At 35.3% G+C, this 27,707-nt stretch overlaps 1 protein-coding gene and 2 long non-coding RNA genes across 21 annotated transcripts in view; 2 read left to right on the top strand and 1 right to left on the bottom strand.

The window, feature by feature from the left end:
- The window catches only part of LOC144304183 (uncharacterized), a 58,644-nt gene extending 45,932 nt beyond the window's left edge, over window positions 1-12,712 (top strand). Inside the window, exons 2-4 of the long non-coding RNA XR_013371134.1 lie at window positions 9,267-9,403; window positions 11,009-11,132; window positions 12,554-12,712. This is a non-coding gene — a long non-coding RNA (uncharacterized LOC144304183). The remainder of the gene's footprint in view (window positions 1-9,266; window positions 9,404-11,008; window positions 11,133-12,553) is intronic.
- The window catches only part of CFAP299 (cilia and flagella associated protein 299), a 625,333-nt gene that overhangs the window by 184,560 nt on the left and 413,066 nt on the right, over window positions 1-27,707 (top strand). The window lies entirely within an intron of this gene.
- Window positions 902-15,865, bottom strand: LOC144304185 (uncharacterized). The gene is made up of 4 exons (XR_013371137.1): window positions 15,727-15,865; window positions 10,596-10,762; window positions 7,697-7,772; window positions 902-2,676 (listed from the first exon to the last, which is right to left on the bottom strand). It is a non-coding gene; the product is annotated as an uncharacterized LOC144304185 (long non-coding RNA).

Raw genomic sequence — 27,707 nt, forward strand, 5'->3', positions numbered from 1 at the left:
TCTGAGAACATAGTAATAGGAATCAAATCATGCACTACTGAGTTTTATAACAGCCAAGGTTTGGGATTAACCCTGGAATACTCAATTCTTTTGAAACTCAATAGTGGATGAGCTCATTGAAGGAAAGTACAGCCTAGAAGGGAAGAACCTAAGACAAGTTTTGGAAGAACTCAAACTTTTGTGTAATATAGTCCTTTTTCTTCTACTTTCCTTGCAATTCCATCTTTGGGTTGATCTTTCTCTACCTACCCATAAAATGTTGACCTTCCTGAAGGCTCAAGGCTCAATTCTAAATTGTCTTGACTTTTTACTATGCTTTTGTCTAGACAGTTTAATCCATGCCCACCTACTCATACATACATCATCTACACAAAAATGTATAAATTAATTATCTAGTTCAGTTTATCAGCCTTAACATTATTGAAATTTTGTGAGTTTGGGGGCAGGTAAGGAGATCTGTCTTGTGTATTATGGAATGTTTGGAAACTTCTTGGCTTCTCCCACTCAACCTCAGTAATAACCCTCAGTTGTGACAATTAAAAAAAAATGTTTCTAGACATTGTTAAATGTTCCCGAGGGGCAAAATCACTACTGACCTAACCTGAGGCATCTCTTGCGCTCCAGCCCCATAAATATAATTGTCTAATTGGCATGCCTTTTATGTATCTTGAGGAACTTCAAATTCAACATGCCCAAAGCAAAACTCACTGTGGAACCCCTGCCTCTAAACTTGCATGTTTATCATTACTTGTTCATTAATTGACCCACACTGGTTATGCAAGCCAGAACCTAGGTATCATCTCCCTTTATCTATATGTACTATTGTCATATAACAAATTACCACAAATATAGCAGCTTAGAGCAGCACACATTTATTATGTGATAGTTTCTGTGGGTCCGGACACAGCTTAGTTGGTTCATCTGCTGAGGATCCCATAAAGCAGCAGTCAGGGTGTCAGCAGGGCTTTACTCTCATCTGAGGGCTTGACTAGAGAAGAATATACTTTAGGGTCTTTTTGGTTCTTAGTAAAATTCATTTCCTTGTGGCTGTATGACTGAGGACCCTGGCTGTTTGCTGATTATTGTGTGGAGACTGTCCTCAGGCCCTAGAGGCTGCCTACAGTTCTCTACCACCTGGCCCTCTCTATAAGCAGTTTTCATTATGGCATTTGCTTCTTCAAGGCTGTCAAAAGGAATCCCTCCTTTTCAGTTTGTTAAGACTATCTTCTATGACATAATGTAATAAAGAGTGAAATCCCATTACTTTTGCCATATTCTGTTGGTTAGAAGCAAGTCATAAATTTTACCTGTACTCAAGGAAAGTAGATTATATAAAAGCATGACTTATTGTGGGTCATCTTAGCATGTTACTGCCCTAGTAGAGAACCAGTGCATCACCAACATCTGTGATTCTCATCTTAGCATGTTTATTCATTTCTATTACATTCTGTCACCTTTTCTATCTTTATTGTGTCATCATAATTTACCTTGATTGTTGCAGTACCTTCTTTAATGAGTTTGTCTGTATCCAATCTGGCCTTCTCTAATCCATTCTCTACTACATAGCCAAGGTGATCTCCTTGGAATGCAAATAAGTTCATGTCCCATTCTTGCTTAGTTTTTTTCAAGGGCCTTCAAAAGCTCCACAGAATGTGGAGCTTATCAGAATTTACAAAGTCTCTGTATGTATTTCCTTCCTTAACCTAAAAAGATCTTATTACTCATCTTCACCCAGAGAAACTTTTTGACCTCTATGAATGTGAACTCCCCTTAGGATAAGTTTCTTCTCTTAGAGTTTATAGTGGTCCCCTTGTTATAAGTGAGTATATATTGAATTGAATAGTTTCTCTCTCTACCACTAGATGATAAAGTTTACAAAGGCAAGACTATGTCTGGTTTTGCTTACTATTTGGCCTCAGCATGAAGCATTATTCCTAGCACATAATACGTATTTATCTATCACCTCTCTCTCTCTCTCTCTCTCTTAGTAGATGAATAATTGATCAAAGAGATACTTCAGAAATTGTAGTCATATAATAGATATGGATACTTTAAGTTTGGTTTCTAATATTGACTGGTTCTAAAATAGGAATAGTTACATATATTCACTATTTAACAGTTATGTACTGTGCAATTTCTGTGGGTCAAGAGTCTGGGTGTAGCTTAGTTGGATCCTCTGTTTGGAGTCTGCTATGGTTTGGATTTCTTTTTAATTTTTATTTATTTATGATAGTCACAGAGAGAGAGAGAGAGAGAGAGAGAGAGGCAGAGACACAGGCAGAGGGAGAAGCAGGCTCCATGTACCGGGAGCCCGATGTGGGATTCGATCCCGGGTCTCCAGGATCGTGCCCTGGGCCAAAGGCAGGCGCCAAACTGCTGCGCCACCCAGGGATCCCATGGTTTGGATGTTGTGTCCGCAAAATTCATATGTTGAAGTCCTAAAACCCAAGCATGATGTTATTAGGAGGTGGGGCCTTTGCGAGTTGATAAATTGAGGAAACTGGAGTCTTCGTGGATGGAATTAGTGCCTTCTAAAAGAAGCTCCATAGAGATCCTGGGCTCCTTTCACCATGTGAAGATACAGAGGGAAGACACCAGCTATGACCAGGAAGAGGGCTCTTGTCCAGAGAACATAACCATGCTGGTGCCTTGATCTTGGATTTCCAGCATCCAGAACTGTGAAAAATACATGTCTTTTATTTATAAGATACCCAGTCCATGGTGTTTTGTTATAGCCACCCAAACTGACTAAGACAGATTTTCACAAGGCTTCAATTAAATACTCAGCAAACTTCAACTGAGATTAATAGTGCAGCAATTTTGATCAATAAATTAAGAAAATGTATTCATTTGGAAAGTAGCTTGAAAGATGACTTTTTGGCACAAAAAGCAGAAAATTCATTATATAAAAAACATAAGGTCAAAGTGAAAAATAATTCTCTTTTGTCTTAAGACCCCAAATCTTTCCAAAACCCAGTTAAAAAGAATATTTTATGCAAATTCTACTAATACATATTAAATCAACATCATAAATCTGTAGAGACTAGTGACATATTTCTAATGGATACTTAATAAAGAAAAAATTTAATTTAAAAATCTATGTATCATCCTCAGCATCACTTTGTCCTAGCAATGAAAATGGAAGTAAAACCTTTTAAATATCCTAATGGTTTTTAGTGAGTGTAGATTTTTTATATCTGTACCCGCCCTATACTTTCACATTATAAATTCAAGTCAAATGAGGTATTTCCATTATTTAATTCCTGTGTTTGGTCCTCTTATTTCCATAAATAAGATTATTCTACAATTCATAAGGCATATGCTGTGATTCTAATGAAAACTAGTCAACTAACTGATATAGAAGCAGAATGGATTGACTTAGTTCTTTTATTACATCATGTTTTATATGTTTTTTAGTGCCCCGTCTAGCACTGTGCACATTCTAAGAGCCTAATATCTAGCTCTTGAATAAACACATAGATAAGGCTTTTATTTTAAGATGTTACAATTAATTCAGCAAAAAGTGTTTTGAACTTTTTCCATGTCTTTGTGAAGTGTAGTGGATGAGAACAAGACACCAGCTCTGTGACCTTAGAGCAGTTACTTAAATTTTCAAGCTACATTTTTCTCAAAGCTGGTATCTACGTCATCTATTATTATAGATAAAGATAAGATAAGATGAGATAATGATTAAGATAAAATGAGATAATGCACACAACTGCTTTTTCAGAGTACCTGGATCATGCCAAGCGTAATCAGGAAATATTAGAAACTGTTAATTGCTCTTTGCATAAACTTATCATCACTGCTCAGAAATGTGCTCCTCAGTGCCATATCATGCTTGTTTGACCTAAAATCACTGAGCACTTTCTAGTAAGAATTTTTAATTTTCACAGTAACATTTGTTTCTGTAAAAAAATATCCAATTCATATTGGAAGCAGTTTTCATGATAAATCAAGCTAGAAAGAGACAGGAGGATATTATAAGAATTTATCTGTGACCTTTTTCTATTTCCTGCATCTTTCCTTACAATGTCTGTGTGCCTGTAGGTATTGGAAATGAAGCAAAAGAAAGAAAGAAAGCATAGGGCCTTTTTAGTCTTCCTAAAATACCACTTCCATCACTTGCTACCTTTTATAAAAGCCCTTGCTGACTTTCTGCTGGTTAGAGGACAGTATGCAAAGTCAGAATCAGAGGTTGAAGGTAGAATTATTATTAGGCCATTCCCCATTTCTTTCACAGAATGATTACTATTTCCCTTATCTGCTGCCCTAGCAGGTCTGGTCTGTTTGGTTTTCCTTTTCACTGACAGCACATGCCCCGTCTCACTCTGCCCTTCCAGCCATTACTTTCTCCTTGTCTCGTGTGACCCCTCTTTTTCAGAATTTATTAGGTCTCTGTGGCTTCTTTCAATTGCTTTTGTTAGCAGTATGTGGAAACTTGAAAAGAATCAAACAAATATGAGAACAAAACCTATATGAGAAAGGTAGAACCCCAACATTCAGATTTGGGAGACTTTTATGTATTAGTAGCTTTCTCCTGCTGTTGTCAGGCACTTAAATACTAGGGAAACATTTGCTCTCATGTTCTTCATTACTGTATCTAGGAACCTCCAAATCTATTCGGGTTGACTAGGATCTTTTCATGTTCATATATCCACTGGCTATTGAATATCTCATCTTGAATTCATTCAAAATATATTTTTCCACACACCTACTATGTACCAGGAATTTTTCTAAGTGATGGAAATAGTGATCAAAGAGACTAATTTTTTTCACACATTTTTCATTCCATTTCATTTTATTTGTGTCATAAAGGCAATCAATACACAAATGCATAATACAATTTCAGGTAGTACTAGTATTATAAAGTAAAATGAGGATAATTAAATGACTAGAAAGTGATATTGTAGATATGTTCAGGACAGGTTTATGTGGGAAGACATCCCTTATAAGTGAATATAGGAACAAGCTATGCAGATATCCTGCACAGAGGGTTCCAGACAGAGGGAGGAAAATGTAAGGAAGCCCTGGGATGGGAGAATGCTTGGCTTGCTTGAGGAATGGCAAGGAGCACAGTGAGGGGGGCAAAGTCAGAGCTGCAAGAGTGCGGGAGTGAGGATGACATTACAGGCCATGCTAAGGCCTTTGGATTTTATTCTGTGTGAGGTGGGAGGTCATGGGAGGGCTTTGAGCCAAGCAATGACACAATCTGACTTAAGTTTAAAAGTATCACTCTGACTGCTATATTGAAAATCAATTGTGAAGGGACAAGGGAGTAAGCAAGAAGGCCAATTTATTTTTTTTTTTATTTATTTTTTTTAATATTTTATTTATTTATTCATGATAGTCACACAGAGAGAGACAGAGAGGCAGAGACACAGGCAGAGGGAGAAGCAGGCTCCATGCACCGGGAGCCCGATATGGGATTCGATCCCGGGTCTCCAGGATCACGCCCCGGGCCAAAGGCAGGCGCCAAACCGCTGCGCCACCTGGGGATCCCAAGAAGGCCAATTTAGAAGACTGTGCAGTAATCCCAGAGACAGATGTGGTGGCTTGGACTAGGATCAGAACAGAGGAAATGGTGAGAAGTGGTCAGGTCAGATTCTGGATATATTTTGAAGTTAGAGCCAATAGGATTTGCTTGTGGACTGGATGAGAAGAGACAAGGGTTCTTCCTGGATTTTAACCTTGAATACCTTATGGGAGTCTCTAAGACAATATATTCTAAACTAAACTCAATTCTCTCCACGTCTCACTCTTCTGGTATTTAAATTTCAGTGAATGGCATCACCATCTGCTCTGTGTCCCATGAAAGAAGGTAATATCCTTCTGTTATTTTACCATTTTTTCTCCTTTCTGGGTCTACCCAAACAATTCCCAAGTCCTACCATTTTCTACCGTATTGATCTCAAGTGAGATCTCTTTATCTTATTTTATCTTTATTTTATTTTTTTAAGATTTTATTTATCCAAAAAAAAAAAAAGATTTTATTTATCCATTCATGAGAGACACACAGAGAGAGACAGAGACACAGGCAGAGGGAAAAGCAAGCTCCACGCAGGGAGCCCGATGTGGGACTCGATCCTGGGACTCCAGGATCATGCCCCCGGCCGAAGGCAGGCGCCAAACCGCTGAGCCATCTAGTGATCCCCGAGATCATCATTCTTTACGCACTTATTTCAGGGCATGGAACTGGGTTACTCCCACGAGTTTCTTTGCTTGCCTTTAGAAAGCAAAATTGCCATCTGCTCACCACATGTAGCCAAAACAATCTTCCTAAAAGCTCATTGAAACATTTCAGTGATTCTCAGACTTTCTGTGATCTGGGGGCAGCTTGCCTTTCTTCTTCTCTCTTGGTGGGTTCTTCAGGCTCCCGTCAGTCACCTGCGCCTCTCTCTGACCATGTGTTCTTATGTCTGGTCTTTTGCGACTGGTTCATTTTTAGAGTGTACTGCATCATATAAGATGAATTGTGTCCTTATTCTCTAAACATTAGCTTAGCATAATACAGATTTTCCAAAAAGTACTAAATGCTATTGTATGTGTTGGCTTGTTTATTTCCTGGCCATCTGCAATGATAGTTTTGCTTATTTCAAGTAGAGTTAATTTGCTTTTGAGTCTCACTGATATGGATTAATCATTGAAATCCAGTCCTCTCAGTGGCTAAGAAAAACACGTTTTTATCCTGAATTTTCTCAGAGAATTGTTTTAAAGAACTATTTTAGAGCTGTTATATTTAGTTTTTTTTTTTCTTTTCTGGTTGCATAGAATGAAGGTAAGAACTCATTGTTCACCTGTGCTTTCTAACTATTTAGATACAATGCCTACCTTTTCTTGGCAAATGGAAGTTTTAAGAACCTAGTGGGGCAAAGGGAGTATTGCACTGACCTCTTCATACCCAGGAGATAATAGAGCAGACTTATAGACCCAAAGGAAGCAAGTGAAATATACACAAATTAACTATATTAAAATGATAGCATATTTTCCTTTTTGTAATACAGTACAAAATTTTAAAACACTTAACCTAAAAAAATTTTAAAAAGTAAAACACTTAACCTCTTGTTTTGAAAACAGTGTTTGAAGACATGGAGAAAAAAATGAATGTGACTTGAGGGAAGAAATTGTATCAGTCACTTAAGCTGAAATATTTTTCCCTATAGACTATAAATACTAATTTTTAAGATGCATGTGAGTTAGCCGAGCAGATCACACATTCAACTAGTGGGTAAAAATATTTATATGAAGTATGCAAGGAATTTGAACTTCCAGATGTTTGCTTTGGAATGTAGTTATAATGACATCACAAAAATATTTTGAAAATATATCTGTGACTGTGATTATAGTATTTCAAAATTTGAAATGCAGAGTTTCAAATATACTATGTAAATATTGGAGATTCTTTTCAGAAATAGTATTTGCAGATCTTCCATGACTTATGATGGGGTTATGTCCAGACAAACCCATTGTAAATTGAAAATATAGTAAGTCCAAATGAATTTAATAACCTGCCCTACTGAACAACAGAGCTTAGCCTAGCCTACCTTAAATGTGCTCAGAATACTTCCATTAGCCTACAGTTGCTCAGAATCATCTAACACAAAACCTAATTTTTACTAAAGTGTTGCTATCTCTTGTAATTTATAGAATAGTCAAAATGAAAAACAGAATGATTGTATGGGTATCAGTTATTTACCTTGGGGATTATCACATGGCTGTTGCTAACTGCTCCTGCCCAGCATCATGAGAGTATTGTACCGCATATTGCTAGCCTGGGAAGAGATACAAATTCAAAGTATGAGTAAAAAAACAAAAAGTATGGTTTCCATTGAATGTAATTTGCTTTTCCACCATTGTAAAGCTGAAAATATTAAGTCCAACTATCATAAGCTGGAGACCATCTGTATTTTTGTATAAGATACAGATACTTCCTGAAACAGTCAAGTGAAATGATTTTAAGGTACTTTAAAATAATTTGGGTACCCTGCTACCAAGAGGATATTTTCTGGAAGCTATCATTTGTAGAAATCACATTCAAAAGAGAGAATCATTTAATTAAGCCATAATCCAATTTTTTTGGTTTGCTTTGTGTGTGTGTGTGTGTGTGTGTGTCTTTTGCTATTTCTGAACTATAAGGCTTTTCCTGTTTTTTTTTTTTATTTAAATAATGATGTCCATCAAGTCATTCGATAAATTTTTATTGAGTATCTCCTACATGCCAGCAATGTTCCACAGACAGGGATTCAGCAGTTAACAAAAGTTAAGTCCCAGCTTTCATGGAGGTTACTCTGTAGAGAGAAGAGAGACCATAAATGAGTGACAAGACATGTATTGTGTGCTACACAGTAGTAAAGGCAGTGGAGGAAAAGAAAGCTGGAAAGGTAGGTCCAATGCGCTAGAGAAGAGAGGATGTGCTGTCGTTTTTCATAGCATGTCAGGCAATGCCTAATTGATAAGGTTAAGAAGAAGTGAAGAAGACAGCAAAGCACATTTGGGGAGAAAGTGCTCCAGGGAGTGGAAGCAAGTGCAGAGGGAAACATGTGCTTCAAGGAGTGGCTAGAGTGAGTAAGTTAGGGAGCTGATAGGAAGTGAGATTCAAGATCTGTGGCCTGTGGGTAGACAGCAGCCTTTTGTGTCAATATACAAACTTGAAATTTGCTTCTGAAAAAAGATTAGGATCTTTTAGATGACTTAAAGTAAGGCAAATAAAAAGATTTACATTTTGAAAGCATGACTGTAGTGGTTGTTTTGAAAGGCAAAGGGGAAGTGGGGAGACCAGTTAGAAGACTAGTTTTATAATCTAGGCAAGAGATGAGGATGGCATGGGCCATGATGGTGAAAGGGTGGATGTAGAAAGCTCCAGCCAGATTCCAGACATACTTTGAAGGGAGCTTTCAAAAAATGGATGTGAAATGTGAGGGAAAGAAATCAAATTTTTAAAAAGTTTTACCTTTATACTTGAGTTTATACATTTTTTAATGCTTAGAGCATAATTTTAAATGTTTCTTAAATGTGAAACCAAGGGCTTGTTAATTTTACTAGTTTTTAATATTTTAGCTCTTGGCTCAAATATTTGTTTTCAACTGTCACATCCCAGGAAATTAGGCACCACCTGTAGCTGATACAGTTTTCCAATTTATAATTATAATAATTATAGTTTTTGTCATCTTTCAAAATTTACAGAGAAAAATCAGAAAGACTAGTGTACGAGACTGATAGTCAACTGATAGTGACCTATTTAATATCAATTCTATTTTTCATTAAAGATAGATCTCTGCTGTGATTCACGGTGATGGTGTGCTCAGCTAAAAAATATGTTACTAGCCTCTCTTACAACTAGATGTGGCCATGTGACCCAATTCTGGCCATTGCAAGAAGCAAGCAGAGGTGCACAAATTTCCTGGTAAGGTTCTAGGAAAGATTCTTTGAGACAAAGGTGACATGACGCTTTCTCCTATTGCCTTTTTTCTTCTACCTACTTAGATCTGAGATATTTTAAAATATCATTTGAGCATTTAGTTTTTTATTTTAATTCCGATAGAGTTAACATACAGTGTTCTGTTAGTTTCATGTGTACAATATAGTGATTCGGCTAATCCTCTTCATTACTCAGTGCTCATCTTGGTTAAGTGTCCACTTTAATCCCTGTCACCTATTTCACCCCTCCCCTCACCAGCCTCCCCTCTGGTGACCATTAGTTTGGTCTCTTATATAAGTTAAATACTTATATTTGTTAAATAATAGAACTTAGCATAAGGGAAAATGAGAGTTTTCTAGATACTTATTGCTAAATGTTGGGGAAAAGATTGTCAGAAGAGAACATGGTATTAAAAATAGTCATTAGTCCCTTGTAAATGTCCTGGCTTTTGTTCATGTCATTGCCACATTCTGGCACATAGATTAGAAAAGTATATTTATCTTGCTCAACCCTCAGTACTGTTGGGTAGAGTTAGGATTGTCTCTTTCCGTGTCCCTTAGTCATTGTGTGGTCTTGGGCCAGTTGGCTAATCCAGCTAAGCCTCAGTTTCCTCATCTGTAAAATAAGATTAATAATTACTTTCTCACTAGTTTCTTCCCAGGATTAAATGACATAGTATAGGTACATTTTATAAATCCCCTGAAATCCCGTAGCCTATGTCTGATACATGTTAAGAGCTAATTACATGTTAACTGCTATTATCAATATTGTAGCTATTATTTCCGCTGATATTCAGAGCTCTGTATGTTGTTTGGCGAACACAGTGAAAAATTTTGCAAATTAAGTGTGAGTTGAACACATTGTTTATAAAGCAGGAAGGAAACTACACAGAGCTAAAGGGACCACAGGTCTTATAGAGTGGCATCAAGTGCAGCTGCCAAGAGAGTACAAAGGACCTCCCACGAGGAGAAACCTTGTGAATAGTGAAGTGTTCTTTCCCTTTTTCTTCTCATTTCTTTAGTGTCACTGGGCCAGGCATCCCAGTACTAACAAACATCTTAATAATTTACCATACTTTTGTTGTGTCTGTTTCCCATCCGACAATGTCTAAACCTTATGTATACTATGCCTTATTGAATTCCTTGAAAGTATTGTCTCCGTTTGAAAAGCTTTTCACCTGCTCTACTGTAATCCGAGTTGAGCAATCTCACAGGCTTGTCTGTAGAACAGGATTTACGAACTCATTAGAAATATTAAGTCCAGAGGCAAGCACAGGTGCACAACTTCTGGCTTCAGTTTCATTTGCATAATAGGAGCTGGGTAACTGAAGCTGTCACTGGTTACCTGGTTAAACACAAAAGATTAAAACACTATATTCAAGTATGGTTTCCCTAAATCTGTCTACATTTTACTCTTTACAAAGTTGAATGAATATTGTTAACATTTATTAGTATGCACAGGTGTGGAATTCTAGGATTCCTATTTATAAATTCTTTTACTGGAATGTCCCAGTCTCTTCTTTAGTCTTCATATTTGACTCATCTAGCTAGAAAGGAAGTTTTTGCCACTAACTATTTTTTTTCTTTTTAGGGTGGATACCTTTTGCAATTTTAATTATAGAAGAGCATTAACTCTTGGCAAAACAAAGCTACTGGGTTTCCTGCCTCAGAGAAACCTTTAAATAGGATTGGAGAAGATTCTAGGAACTAACTTTGTAAGAAGCAGTCATTTCTCACAGACTTTCAATATTTCAAACAAAAAGATATTTCAAAAAACCTTCTAATAATTTAGCAGTACATATTAGAAATGTTTTAATGAAAATGATTTCCACATCACATGTACATGTGCTTCAAGGATGTTCCTCATGGACTTATTTATAACATAAAATATTTAGGAGGCTTCCCACAATGAAGTGTAGAATTGAATATTAAGCTTTCTTTTGAAGTGGTGCTATACAAAACCTTCATATCCGAGGGATATATCCTTGACTTCTTAAGTAGGAAATTTAAAACAAAAAAAACCCTCAAATATGTTGTATAGTACTATATACAAATAATGGAAATATACATAAATATTGATTGGATTGAGTTCTATACATAGGCAAATACTATGATCACTGGTTTGTAATACCATGATTAATCATCACTATATGTCATGGGCAAAGAAAGGGTATTAATGTCCTGAATGCTGTGTATTTAAAGTTATTGCCCAAAACAGTAAAAGTGGACATTTCTTGGTGGTGGAATGAAAGGGGATTTCATTTTTCTATTACCCTTGAGAAAACGGGTTTGTTATTTTTATAACATTAGAAATAATCCAGTAGAGTATTTTTAAGAAATTTCCCTTAAAAACCTAAATTATCCATGTTAAACAGATGACTAATTTTAAAAAGAAATCAACCAAAGTTTTCCTACCATACTTTTATTAAGGTTTAGAAAGTTGGGATTACTGTTATAGCATTTCTGTATAAGGTGATTCCATTTCATCTAGCTTTTGGTAGTTTATGCTGGCTGAGGTTTAAGTACTTAAAAAGTTAAGTAGAACAAAGCATAATTAATCTTGGTAATTAGAAATAGAAATTATCTAAGATTTTTATGATTTTTTTAGAGCTTTACAAATTTACTTTTATTATTTTTATCTATAGAAATGATTTAGTGTAATATTAAAGTTTTCTACAATTTACTGATATTGTTGGCTTTTATTTAGTGATTCATGAATCAGGAAGAATCTAGTCTAAAAAACAAAAAGGAGTTTCAAAGAGTTGTATAAAGTGAGAGGTTTTTATAAAAGTCAAAAGTGAGCAGGAACAAAGAAGTTATACCATCATTTGCTGATTGGTTAAGGCAGGGTTGCTTCCCTTATGTGGAACAAAAGGAAGTCTGGGATTCAGGTCAAGGTGATGTGTGCTGAGCGGGCAGACACTGAATGCTTGATCAGGTCCTTCCTTTTTTGTGAGAGCCAAATGTAAAAAGTTAGTTAATTTTTAGTTTGCTGACATGGAGCATAGCATGAACAATTCTATCTTGGGCCTAATTTGGTTATTTTAACAATAGCAATCCATTGAATATACATAAAAAAAATCTTGATTAAGTCCCAATAGTTCATTTTTGCTTTTGTTTCCCTTTGCCTTCATAGATGTATCTTGCAAGAAGTTCCTGTGGCCAAGTTCAAAAAGGGTGTTGCCTGTGTTCTCCTCTAGGATTTTGATGGAATCTTGTCTCACATTTAGATCTTTCAACCATTTTGAGTTTATCTTTGTGTATGGTGTAAGAGAATGGTCCAGTTTCATTCTTCTGCATGTGGCTGTCCAATTTTTCCCAGCACCATTTATTGAAGAGACTGTCCTTTTTCCAGTGGATAGTCTTTCTTCTTTGTAGAAAATTAATTGACCATAGAGTTGAGAGCCCATTTCTGGGTTCTCTATTCTGTTCCATTGATCTGTGTGTCTGTTTCTGTGCCAGTACCACACTGTCTTGATGACCACAGCTTTGTAGTACAACCTGAAATCTGGCATTGTGATGCCCCTGGCCATGGTTTTCTTTTCCAATATTCCCCTGGCTATTTGCAGTCTTTTCTGATTCCACACAAATCTTAAGATTATTTGTTCCAACTCTCTAAAGAAAGTTCATGGTATTTTGATAAGGATTGCATTGAATGGGTAAATTGCCCTGGGTAGCATTGACATTTTCACAATATTAATTCTTCCAATCCATGAGGATGGAATATTTTTCCATCTCTTTGTGTCTTCCTCAATTGCTTTCAGAAGTGTTCTGTAGTTTTTAGGGTATAGGTCCTTTACCTCTTTGGTTAGGTTCATTCCTAGGTATCTCATGCTTTTGGGTGCAAAACCTCTGCATAGCAAAAGAAACAGTCAACAAAACTAAAAGACAACCTACAGAATGGGAGAAGATATTTGCAAATGACATATCAGATAAAGGGCTAGTATCCAAGATCTATAAAGAACTTAGTAAACTCAACACCAAAGAAACAAACCAAATCATGATATGAGCAGAAGACATGAATAGAAATTTCACAGAGGAAGACATAGACATGGCCAACAAGCACATGAGGAAATGCTCTGCATCACTGGCCATCAGGGAAATACAAACCAAAACCACAATGAGATACCATCTCACACCAGTGAGAATGGGGAAAATTAACAAGACAGGAAACAACAAATGTTGGAGAGGATGTGGAGATAGGGGAACCCTCTTGCACTGTTGGTGGGAATGTGAACTGCTGCAGCTACTCTGGAAAACTGTGTGGAGGTTCCTCAAACAGTTAAAAATAGAGCTACCATATGATCCAGCAATTGCACTACTGGGGATTTACCCCAAAGATACAGATGCAGTGAAAAACCAAGACACCTGCACCCCAATGTTCATAGCACCAATGTCCATAATAGCCAAATGGTGGAAAGAGCCACGATGTCCTTTGACAGATGAATGGATAAAGAAGATGTGGTCTTTATGTATACAATGGAATATTACTCAGCCATCAGAAACGACACATACCCACCATTTGCTTTGACATGGATAGAACTAGAGGGTATTATGCTGAATGAAGTAAGTCAATCAGAGGACAATAATCATATGGTTTCATTCATACAGGAATATAAAAAGTCATGAAAGTGATTATAGGGGAAAGGAGGGAAAATGAGTGGGAAAAATCAGAGAGGGAGACAGAACATGAGAGACTCCCTACTCTGGGGAATGAACAAAGGGGTAATGGAAGGGGAGGTGGGTGGGGGGATGGGGTGACTGGGTGACGGCCACTGATGGGGGCACTTGACCTGATGTACATTGGGTCTCATGCTATATGTTGGCAAATCGAACTCCAATAAAAAATATACAAAAAAATAACAATTTTGTATTTTTATGTCTGGAATAAAAAGATTTTCTTTTCTTATTTCAGAAAGTTAATCATAGGTTCATGTGAAAGAAATGTCACCAAAATAAAGGCATTTTCTTTTACTAACACAGTTACAGGACAAAGATGTTTTAAGAAAACTATGAGTGATGTCCTCTGGTTTACAGAAAATAAATGAATTTCTTGATCAGCATTTTAATTGAATATGGACTCCCCCCTTTTCAATGTAAATACATTAAAACCATTGAACAATAGGAGTAATTAGAGATAGATTTATAAGAATATTAAGAAGTCTTTTTAAAATTCCAGATTCAGCAGATCTTTTTCACCTGATTTCTGATTAATAAAAATGATAAGGATTGAAAGAGAACTTTCATCCCATCCCGGTGCTAGTCCTGGATGAGATGATGTGATATAACTTACATGACAGAGGAAAGAGACTCATAGTTTAGCCACTTTGTGGGTGTGCCTTTCCCAGTAAGTTGAGTCATCTTCAAACTGGGTAGGGCAGGGATCCCTGGGTGGCGCAGCGGTTTAGCGCCTGCCTTTGGCCCAGGGCGCGATCCTGGAGACCCGGGATCGAATCCCACGTCAGGCTCCCGGTGCGTGGAGCCTGCTTCTCCCTCTGCCTGTGTCTCTGCCTCTCTCTCTTTCTCTGTGTGTGACTATCATAAATAAATAAAAATAAATAAAAGCTCATTTCTTTAAAAAAAAAAACAAACTGGGTAGGGCAAAGTTCACATCATAAAAATATAAAAAGAAGGAGACATGTTTTCCGATTCTCATTTCTCAGCCCCTACACAACTAACAGGTTAGGAGGTTGAATAAAGTGGTCATTCTGCTTGCAGAATCATCTCTAAGAATGGGAGACCTGAAAGACCACCCCATCCCAGTTTTCCAAATGAGAAGATGAGTTCAATTTCAGAAATTCTAGACTGAGAAGCTTTAAGTCAACCCCTAGCTGTGTTTTGGAATATAAACCACTGATTGATGAACAAGTGAAAGGGAGACGTTAACAATTGAAGAGAAACTTGATTCACAGGGAACAAGAATCTTAAACTCTTTTCCTATTTTGATAAATTTACTAGCTTCGTTGTCATTCATTTAGCCTTGTGCTTTATTTTATTTTATTTTTTATTTTTATATTTTTAAAAAGATTTTATTTATTTATTCATGTAAGACACAGAGAAAGAGGCAGAGACATACCAGGGGGAGAAGCAAGCTCCCTGTGGAGAGCTTGATGCGAGAGATACCATAACCCTGGGATCCTACTCTGAACCAAAGGCAGACGCTCAACTACTGAGCCACCCAGGTGCCCCTAGTCTTGTGTTTTAATGGGATGTGACTGAACCTTGCAAATACCTTGGGCAATTAGTTAAAGTGACTTTAGGGTTTCGTAAGACCTATATGTGTCAACAGGGGGTGATGTTCATGCTTACAGGTATGGATCACAGATGGTCTCCCATTGTATCCTCGATTGATCACCTGGTGATTGATCACCAGAGTATAAATCTGAATTGTGAGAATTTAATTTGTTAGGAAATATTTACAGATTAAAAGTCATTCAGAGGTGGATCATCAAGCTCATGAGAGCTCTAGAACCATTGTATGTTCTAGAAGGTGTTAAGGAACTGTTGATATTTAGCATAAAGAACTAAGGTATAAGGTGATCACATACAAACTGTTTTCAAATAGTTGAAGATTTACCTGATGGACAGACATAATTATGGGGTTAGGAAAACAAAACCAGAAGCAGTAGGTGGTAGTTAAAGGGAGGAAAATTTAAACTCAGTGTTAGGGACTATTTTGTAGTCATTAGAACTGCTCCACAGTGGGATAAATGGCCTTCAAAAATTCTCTGCCTTTAAAAAAAAATCTCTGCCTTTGAAAATATTGCAACAGAATCTGTACTACTGCCTTTCAAAGATGTCACTAAGTGGATTCCTACACTGGGTAGGCATCTTTAGATTCTCTGATTTTATGATTCTGTAATTTTGTTTTACATACACAAATCTGCATAATTATTTCACCAGATAACTCTGAATCATGATATCATTTAAAATCTTTTAATTATACTACTCTTAAGTTTCATCAGGTGAAGAGTGTTTTATTAACAGAGATTAAGAGAGAATGCTATGTCTTCCCATAGCTCTTAGATTAAGGTACTTTAAAACCTGATGCATATGCAAAAGAGTTCACATTTCTCCATGAATTTCTTTTTTTTTTAATCTGAGAGATTTTATTTATTTATTTATTTATTTATTTATTTATTTATTTATGAGAGATAGAGAGGCAGAGACATAGGCAGAGGGAGAAGCAGGCAGTGACATAGGCAGCAGGGAGCCCCATGCAGAACTCAATCCCAGGACCCCAGGATCACACCTGAGCCAAAGGCAGGGGTTCAACCACTGAGCCACCTAAGTGCCCCCATTGTGAATTTCTTAGTGGGTTTTTAGTCAGCATCACAGATTTGTGGCTATCTCAAAATCAATGACAACTTTAAAGGACCTATTGGTGGGCAGCTCTGGTGGCTCAGTGGTTTAGCGTCGCTTTCAGCCCAGGGCATGATCCTGGAAACCCGGGATCAAGTCCCACATCAGGCTCTCTGCATGGAGCCTGTTTCTTCCTCTGCCTGTGTCTCTGCCTCTCTCTCTGTGTCTCTCATGAATAAATAAATAAAATCTTTAAAAAAAAATAAAGGACCTATTGGTGGTTTTCCTAAATTGGATTTTGCTATAATTTCTCTTACTAAATTTAATTAACTGAAAACTTTATACTAATATAATGATCTCATTTACAAATGAGATAATACTGGTTATTTTTCATATTTGTGGCTATAAAAAATCTTTGGAACACTTGTCCTGTATCTGGACAGTTCTTCAGATTTATATGACTTGGGCTTCTGTTCTAAAATTTGTATCCTGGAATTTGTTTCAATTAGGTATGAGAAGGTAACAGACAAAGAGATAATTACCTTTGAAAGAAGAATTTATCATTTACATTTTCTAAGGGAAGGGAGTATGACATAGTGTGCAGGGCCACACTGGAGAAGCACTAGGTTTTGTCTACAAGCAAAAGTAAGAGTGGGGGGCAGAGCATGACCAGAGCCTTTATTGTGTTTTTCATGGGAAAGACAAGGCAGGGCAAGGGAAATGCTTAGGATTGGGTAGGTTGAATAACATCAGGCTCTGGGCAACATGGGTAGTCTCTGGTTGTTCAGTGTGCTACTTTGGATGATTTAGGGCAGAAGAAATATAGGCTTGGTTTAAGAGTTAGATAAAGGAGATGGTTGGGAGTCTAGAGTCCCAGTTGGTTTTTGAGTTTGTAATATAATCTCTATATGCTCATGAAAGCTGGATCATAAAGGAGATATAAACAATTTTGGTTATTAATTTGGCTCTGTAGTTAGTGGGTATCAATAGACAATAGACAGAATTGAGACAAATACAGAATTTAAGAAAACATAGAATACTTCCCTACAGTAGAAGCCAAAGATCATATGCCTGTCATGCTGTTAGGGCATAAACATGTGACTTCAGTTTGATTAATCAATGCATTGCAAGAGATTTGTTGGAGGTGATGGAAGCAAGAACATTGGGAATATTTCTTTTGGTAAGTAAAGCATTTAGTTCTTGGGGGCAACAGTAGAGAATATTCTGGAGTTCATTCTTAGTATTTTGGGTATAAGGTATAGAGTCCCTAAAAGCTGCAATGTCTTGACCAAGTGTGAGGCAATATTGTTTTTGCCAAAGCAGTCATTTTGATTGAGCATTTTCCAGCAGTTTCTCAGTCTGGATTTCTGACCTTCTTTGAAGTTCTGTATGCTCTTTAAGATTCTTTGATAAATTACATTTATGCTTAACCTACCCAGAATGTATTCGGTTGTATACACCTAAGAACATTGAGGTATATGGTGAATTTATAGTAGCTTGTGTCTTTCTGAAAATTTTTTAATAAACAGAGAACACAAACATAAATAGTTGAAGATATATTTAATTATGTTACTTAGGTATGAATATCAATAAAATAATTATGGTTTGAATATAAGCAGCAACTCTACCATATGAGGAAATGGAGAAGCAGATTAATAACATATGACTGTGTAATTCCAATGTCCCAAACAAGGGCAAAAAAAAAAAGTAGACAGTTTAACTAATAAACTGCAATCATAAATGTTGACTTTTATGATTATTTTGATGACACAAGAGATTGGAGGAAAATGACTCTATAATGAGCAACTTTAGCCAGAAACCAAGACTAGGTCTGTCTGTAACAGAGAGAGGAAGAACGGACTGGTGATCATACATCAGGGTATCCAGCACCAGCCTACACATGAGTAGCAAACTAAAAAGCTCTAAAAGTTCAAATAAGAGGGCTGGAGTGTATATTTTCTCTGTCTGTAGATTTTATTTCCATGATGTAAAGTAAATATTGTGTACTTGAAACATAGAAATAATGATGAGTTCTTAATACCTCACAAATGGCCCCAAGTAATGTTTTTTCAGTGCCATATAAGAAACCTTTGTAGTGATGAGTGGGGAGCTATCTGAGAAACACTTTCAACTTTTGCAAAGCTCTCTTATGTTCCTTTGATGGGGATTTTTTATACTTGATAATTATCAGAGCAGCTAACCACAGAGAAGGATCAGAGAAGCAGATGATTCAATTCTTGCTCTGATCTTTATGTCCTAGTCAAATTAAAACCTTGTTACAAAAGAGAAATTTGCTTCCCTTAAGACATTTAGTAATATATTTTCCCCTTTCTGAAAAACATGATGGAGAAATTATTTTACGTGCTTTAGACATAATATGAACAGAAAATAAATATTTCATATGACAGAAAAGATAATTGTGAGAAATAATATACATGAAGTTTATTTCTAACTTTCCTTAGACATTGTTGAAATGTAATTTCTCTGTTTATGTGTATTCCATATAAACTTGGTTAAGCTTATTTGAATTCTTCATTTCCATGTTGCTTCATTGTGGTTGGTAGTTCTGATCATTATGAGGATTAAACATTTTTTTTTCAAAGAAACAGATGGGTTAATTCAATCAAATCTATAAATGTGTGGAAGATATATATGAGTATTTTCCTTCTTAGCATTATGTTAGGTAAGGGAACTTTAGAATATTTTTGATGTCGTATTATATACCATCTCTACAGGTTTATTTGGTGTACACTGTACCTCATAGCTTTTATCAAACTCTCTTCTAATTATTTGTTTAATGTTCTGTCTTCTCCCATTGCATTTATAACCTTTTATGGGAAGGGACTATATATTATCACATTTCTTCTAATTCTTAACAGAGTAACTGATGCAGTAGGTGATTCATATAATAATTCATTCTGTTCTCAAGTATTTATTGAAGCACTCTGCTACTCTTTGAGTGGAAAGAGTTAAGGAAAGTAAATAAGGTTCTTGGTCTCACTAGATTGAGTTCAGTGAGGATAATAGACATTTAATAAGCACAAAAATAAATGTTATAATGCTATAAAGAAAAAGAAAGGGATTCTAAGTGAATTTATGGGAACTCTAAAATAATGTGGTAGGTATTCCAAGTAGTTTAGATATTATCATGGTACTAGGCCACTGCTGAGCCACTGGCGAATGATGAAAAAGGAAATCAAGGACAGAAGGTGTATCATAAGAAAAATAAGAAAAAAATCCATTGTAAAACATGAGAGCTAAGCTCTTAAATCTCCATCTGTCTAATATGGAAACTCTAAGATACAAGAGGCTCTGGTAGTATGACTACAATGCATTTTTGTCTTATCTCTCTGAGGAGAACCTTACCATCTCATCTCTGTGTGAGTTCGTGTGAATTACGATTTTGATAGGATACGATTATTTGCTTAACTCATTCTTCCCCTCATATTACCATCTGGTGTGAGAACATTTTAATCTGCTGCATTTCCAAATGCCATGATTAATTTTCATTGAAATTGTGTAATAAGACCCTGTATGACTCAGATTAGAATGGAGATCAGAGAGGACTCTCTCAGGATCTGATGTTTAAGCTGTCATGTTATAGATAAGCAGGAATTAGAGAGACAAAATAAAACAAATCCCAGGTAGAATTTTCAGCAAAGAAAGTATTTTGTATGAAGACCTAAGGTGAGAAAGATGTCACCTGTTTTAAGAACTATACATGGCCAGTGTGTTCAGACGTTAGTGGGAAGAGAGTGGCAAGAAACATCTTGCAAAGTCTTTCATGACAGGTTTATTATTTTTATGTTTTATTCTAAATTCTACAGGAAACAATTAAAGGGCTTTGATCAGGTAAGGAACACATATGCACACATTTTTTAGGGTTCAATGAGGAAAATTAATTGGAGAGTTAAATTTGAGACACCAGCTAAGATACTACTGTAATATTTAACATAAATGATGATGATGGGTTGGATTTAGAGTATTGCTGGAGAAGACAGAGGAAATTGAATGCATCTTGGTAAGACTTTGGTGTAGAGAGGAAGACCATGTGAGTTCAACTATTAAAAAGTTTACAGGGATGCCTGGGTGGCTCAGTAGTTGAGCGTCTGCCTCCGGCTCAGGGTGTGATCCCATCCCTGGTTTTGGGAATGAGTCCCCATCAGGCTCCCTGCATGGGGCCAGCTTCTCCCTCTGCCTATGTCTCTGCCTCTCTCTGCCTGTGTCTCTCATAAATAAATAAATAAAATCTTTAAAAAAATTAAATTTTTAAAACAGAATTTCCAAAAACAAAGATGTTTATGTTTATACTTGTTGCATGTATGTTAATGGATGTTCTGTGAAATGACAAAAGTGATTCTTTGGTGAAATAAATTTTGGAAACACTGAGTTTAGGCAAGATTAAAGAGGTTTCTTCACTATAAGACTTTTCACTGCCTTTAAAAAATATGGCAGTGTGCAATGTGGAGTTTCAGCAGATGACAGTGGAAACTCCTGATGGAATTCTTGTAGGCTTAGTCTCTTACTGAACATACTTTGTGATTTGCTGCTTGTAGCAGCAAATGAGCTACCATAGAAACATATTTAATAGTTCATATTAAATATGTATTTTAATGAATACTTTTAGTTGATGGAAAGTATATATTTATGTGTTTTGGGAATTGAGAGGAGAAGGGATTTTGGAAAAACATTGAAAGTACAATATAATTTTTAATAACTTTATTAAACAGAAAAAAGTTTATGTATTATAAAATTCACTTTGTACTTGCTGCAAAGCAAAAGAAAGAAGTGAAAATTTATCTGTACAAATTATTTTTTGTGAATTTCTTTCTCTGGTCATTCAAACTCCTTACTCATTACGAGTTCTCTAAATAATATAGTCATTTTTATATTATACAGAATTTAAAAGTCTATTAAATGCCATTATAATTTAAATATTATATAGTGACTATATATAGTAGGATAAAACAAATGCAGCCACTTAAAGTTTCACACACTCCAGGCCTGATCTGTCCATCAACATTAAGTTTTGTTTATCTATTCAGCAATCATTTATTGTGCTTAAACCTGTACTTGCACGTGTGGCATATAAAATTATGAAAAAGACATGACAGTTATGTTATCTCTAGAAAACATTTAGCCAACATTAGTATTTATTGATTGATAATAAGTACAGGTTATCCCATTATGATTTATTTGATTCAGCTGAATCCTGAGACAGCATATTGAACTCTTTCCTTCATATATTTAAATATGCACTTGTCTACATATGTTTGGCTGATCTGATATAGGCAGATTACACTTTAATATATAATTTTATAATTTATACCCATAATAAACTATAATTTAATGCTTAAATATCTTTTGGGTTTTGCTTGGGTAATATCTTCTTATTTAAGTGGCTTAAAAATAGATTGTTTTATTATTTATTATTATTAATTAGTCATATCAAAAATGTTGGAGTTTGGCCCCGTGTCTCTTCTTTTAACCTCTACCACTCTTATCCTAATATAAACATTATCCCTAACTTAACTTCATTTTAGTTAACATTAACTAATCATTCACTATGATTCAAACTGTAGCAATGTATAAAATTTAGACTTTATAAATATTAAAAAGTATTAGATGCACATTTCTAAAATCATAAAATATTATGGATAGAAATTGCTTCTTCATTTATATTGAACTATGCTATAACTACATAGGGAGAGCTTCTCAGTTAAATATTTTCCCTTTCTTGGAAGTGATGGGTTTTTTAAATTTAGCAGAAAGCTGATAAAGTAACTTTAAAATATATATACACATATATTTATATAAATATATACACATATAGTTAACATACATATATATTCACACATATGTATATATATGTATGTATAGTTAATTCTGGATAAGTGACATTGGCCATGCTTCTGGTAACTCTGTTAACTGAAACATTCGTGCCAATATTTGGTCAGGTGTGCACTTATAGTATAAGCCAAAATTCTGATAACCGTAGAACTGTTCAACTAAACTATGTGAGCAATAATAATATATTTTAAAAATCATTTACTCTGTGGAGGTTCAAATATCTTATAGTAAGTGTAGTTTTTACAATTACTTGTTCATCTTATTAAACAATAAAATATGTGGTCTTAAGGTTCTTACAAAGGCATTTCCTGTTCAGTAGATTATGTAAGTAGCAATCAAATTTTTACAGTAGATTTTTCAGCTGACAACATGCCAACAATGTCAAAATGACTAACAGTCTCTGCTTTAAAAAATGACTTCCTAATCCAATTATTTCTTGTAAAGGATAGCACATTTTAAAAATCTTTAATTTAGAATTAAAATCATGATAGAAAGGTAAGATATACATAAATAAAATATATTTATTCAGATAACATATACATTGTTATTTCTAATTCATGTATATTCTAAGTTAAGGTATCAACTAATTGTACTATAAATAGTCTCATATATTAAATTTTTTTTTTCTTAGAATGAGTTTTAGTTTTATACATGGAAATTCAGGTGTAGGGATCCCTGGGTGGCGCAGCAATTTAGCGCTTGCCTTTGGCCCGAGGCGCGATCCTGGAGACCCGGGATCGAATCCCACGTCGGGCTCCCAGTGCATGGAGCCTGCTTCTCCCTCTGCCTGTGTCTCTGCCTCTCTCTCTCTCTCTCTCTGTGTGACTATCATAAATAAATAAAAATTAAAAAAAAATAACGGAAATTCAGGTGTATAAATTTCCTTCAATGTCAAACCTAAGATTTCCTCACGACTAATATTAGAATTTTGCATAAAAAAGCTTTTTATTTAATTAATATATCTATTAATGTTTTTAAAGGGCTGAAAACATTAAGATAAAAATGTAATGACGTTCTGTGCACTTTGGGGAAGATTTTAGATACAAATACTCTGTAATAGACTCTAGTTTGTTTTCTTTATTGGGGCAACATATCAATGTTTCCTGGGACATCAGTTAATAAATGATATCAAATTACTGGCTTCAGTTAGAAATATTTAGTTCTAGTTAACTCAGGTTACCACACTTGATTGCTTTAATAATTGGGAAAATACAAATAGATTCTGCTCTCACTGAGAAAGAGAGTGTCTTCAAGTGGAAATGAACAAAACCATATTTTCTTTGATTCTGCTCTGTTAAATATAAAATTTATAGCATATATATAAATATATGTGTATGTATATAAAATTGTGCCACCAACTCTGTTCCAACCAGGTGAAATTCTCCACCAGAATATCTTGGGCCATAATGCTTTTTGCCAGAAATGAGTAGTTTATTTTATTATCTAGACTTTAAAGTTTTCTACCATATCTATATATTTGTATGGTCCAAAATATTACAAAAGAAACTGTAGAGAGGAAAAAAGTTATAGAAAGAAGGAAATATTTTGCTAACATGAAAGTTGATTTTAAAGATTTAATATATTTTTAACAAGAGTTTATTACTAAATCCAGTACTTTTATTTTTAGAGTATGTATTAATGAATAGCTAGTTATGGATAATAGATATATTTGTGAAATGAAAGATAAAATGTGGCTTTCTAGTTATTGCATGTGAAAAATATTTATTTTGAGCATAAAAATATTTATATTTTTTCACAAGAAATAAATTTCATCCTTCTCTTTTTAAGAGAAAGAGGGAAAGAAAGAGCAAGAGCAAGAGAACAAGTGGGGTATTGAGGCAGAGAGAGAGAGGGAATCCCAGGCAGGTTCCATGCTCAATGTGGAGCCCAACACAGGGCTCTGTCTTATACCCTGAGATCATGACCTGAGCCGAAGTCAAGAGTTGGACACTTAACTGACTGATCCACTCAAGCTATACCTTCTCATTCTATACCTTCTAAATAAATATTTGTTGTGGTTGTCTATTTCTGTAAAACACATCATAGCTTTGAACATCTATTTCATTTTGCTCACATCTCTTGAGTTAGGAGTTCAGGAAGGGCTTGCCTGGATAGCCGGTCTCTGCTTGTTTGGTAACATCTGATGGGGCTAGAGCTAGATTCATTTCCAAGATAGCTTCTTCACTTATATATTTGGAGCCTCAGTGATCTCTCTATAAGACACTCTCTGTCTTCTCTCTCTCTCTCTTTTTCCCCAACTGGCAGCTCATACTCTAGGCCTCTTCATATAGCTTGGGCATTTCACAGCATGATGGCCTCAGTATAGTTGGTTTTCTTCTGTGGCATTTGGCTTCCAAGGACAGTGCATTCCAAGAGAAGGATAGAAGATGCAAAAAAAGAAATAGCAGAATTTCCTAAAAATAAGAATAGTGCAAATACAACTATCAGAATCAATGGGGCATATTTGAAGCAGTTTTCAGAGAAAAATATGTAGCATTAAAGATTTATTTCAATATAATGAAAAAATAAAAATGAATTAAGCACCCAATTGAAAAAGTAGAAGAAGGACTACAGAGTACCCAACAAAAGAAAAAGGAACAAAAGTAAGTAAGAAAAAAATGTAGAGTGAATCCAAATGCTCGTTCTTTGGGGGAAAAAATGAACAAAATAGTTAAATTACTAGCTAACCCAACTAAGATAAAAGGGAAAAACTATGAATACATAGAATGAGAAGTGACTAGGATGGGTATAAAGATTAAAACAGAAGACTTTTAAAAAATCAATAGAGGCTACTTTATGCAACACTATGAAAAGACATTTGTGAACATTAGATGACATAGATAAATTTTGTAGATAAACGCAATTATCCAAAATAGGCCATAGGAGAGATTAATCTTCTAAATAGATAAATTAGATAAAAATAGAGTGATATACAGTATGATAGTTTTTGAGTTCAGTTTGATGATTAGACTCCTCAAACACATGGTTTTAATCTAATACTACATTTAATTGGCTTAATAGAAAATTTAGGACTGGAGTTATGACAAGTAGAATATCTTCCTGTCTTTGAAAGTGGTAGCAATAATTCAGGTTCACATCATCTACAGGAGCTAGTGTACACATGGATTACCATGACACAGAGAAGCTGCAACTCGAGTTTCATGCCAGTCTTTGATACCGTTTTAGTTAAGGCAACCATCTTTAAAATCATAAGCTATGATATTTAGAAATTTAAAGTAATCCTGGTAAATGGTCATCGGTGTTTGATTTTTTTTTTTTTTAATGACCTTGCCAATTCAATTACAAAATCCATTTGGAAAAGCGAATAACCAAGAATATCCACACACACACACAAAACACCCATGAAAAAGAACATCAATGAGAGGAACTAGCTTTACCAGATATTAAAACATATAATTTCTATTATTAAGATAATGTGGCACTGATACACAAACAGACAAAGCAATGAAATAGAATAGAAAACAGAAATAGACCCAAGTGTATATGGAAAGACATCATCTCAAATCAATGGAAAAACCAAAATTGACTTGTAAATAATTGGTGTTGGGATAACTAAATAGCCACATGAAAAAAAGTTAAAATAGGATCAATTTATTACGTAGTACATCCAGATAAATGCCAAGGAATTAGAGATATAAATGTTAAAATGAATTAAGAAATAAACCTGTTTTTTTTTATTTTTATTTATTTATGATAGCCACACAGAGAGAGAGAGAGAGGCAGAGACACAGGCAGAGGGAGAAGCAGGCTCCATGCACCGAGAGCCCGACGTGGGATTCAATCCCAGGTCTCCAGGATCGCGCCCTGGGCCAAAGGCAGGCGCCAAACCGCTGCGCCACCCAGGGATCCCTGAATTAAGAAATAAAAAAGAAAACTTTCAAGTTCTAGAAGAAAATATGGATGGATTTCTCTATAGTTGGTGATTCAAAATCTATAGTAAGGGAATGATTTGTAACATTTATAAATTATTTTAATAGCATAAAAATGAAACATTTTCTTGGTAAAATGCACCATAAGCAAAATAGAATGACAAATGAAAAGCTAGGGAAAATATTTGCTACTTATATCACAGAAAAAGCTAAAATTCCTCATGTTTGGGCACCTAGGTGGCTCAGTGGTTGTGTGTCTGCTTTTGGCTCAGGTCATGATGCCAGGGTCCTGGGATGGAGTCCCACATCAGGCTCCTCACAGGGAGCCTGCTTCTCCCTCTGCTTATGTCTCTGCCCCTTTCTCTGTGTCTTTCATGAATAAATAAATAAAATCTTAAGATTCCTAATGTTTAAAGAAGAATATAGAGAAGAAAGAGGCCCATGATACTATAGAAAAATGAGCTATCAACATACAGTTTAAAGATAAAGAGGAAAAAAAAATAAATAGAAGTGCAAGTGGTCTCTAAACATATGAAAATATGTTTAGTTTATATTAAGATAAATACACAGTTATGCTGAGTTTCTCATTACTAGACCAAAAGAAATGTAAAAACTTTACAAAATACTTTGTCAATGCTGTGCAGAAACTGGCACTATTATAAATTGTAGGGAGGACTGCAAAATGCCCCACCACATTGAAGAAGAATTTGGTAATATTTAACTAAATAAAATATTCATGTACTCTTTGACCAGCAATCCTACTTCTAGGGATTTATCCCCAAAATATAGTGGCAAAAACATGAAATGACCTATGCGAAAGCTAAACATTAAAGCAGTATTTATCATAGCAAATAACAGGAAACAAACCAATTACTATCAGTAGCTAAGTGACTAAACCATGATAAATCCCTACAATGGAGTACTATCTAACTAAGAAATGTTGCAAAATGTCTCTTACTACTATGGTATAATTCCCTGAATATACTGCTTAAATTAAAAAGCATGTTTGAGGAAAGTGTGTGTAGGAGGCTCCTATTTACATAAATAAATACCTAGCTATCTAGCTAGATAGCAAATAGGTATGCTTATATTAAAAATTGTTACAATTAAAAAAGAAATTTAAGGATACTTTTAAAAAATGATGCTCTACAAAGGGAAAGAAAAAAAAGAGACAAATCAAGAAATGACGGTCTGATGGTCACCAGAGGGGAGAGGAGAGGGATGAGTGAAATAGGTGATGGACATTAA

The sequence above is a fragment of the Canis aureus genome, chromosome 33, assembly GCF_053574225.1.
Source record: "Canis aureus isolate CA01 chromosome 33, VMU_Caureus_v.1.0, whole genome shotgun sequence".
Classification (NCBI taxonomy): Eukaryota; Metazoa; Chordata; class Mammalia; order Carnivora; family Canidae; genus Canis; species Canis aureus.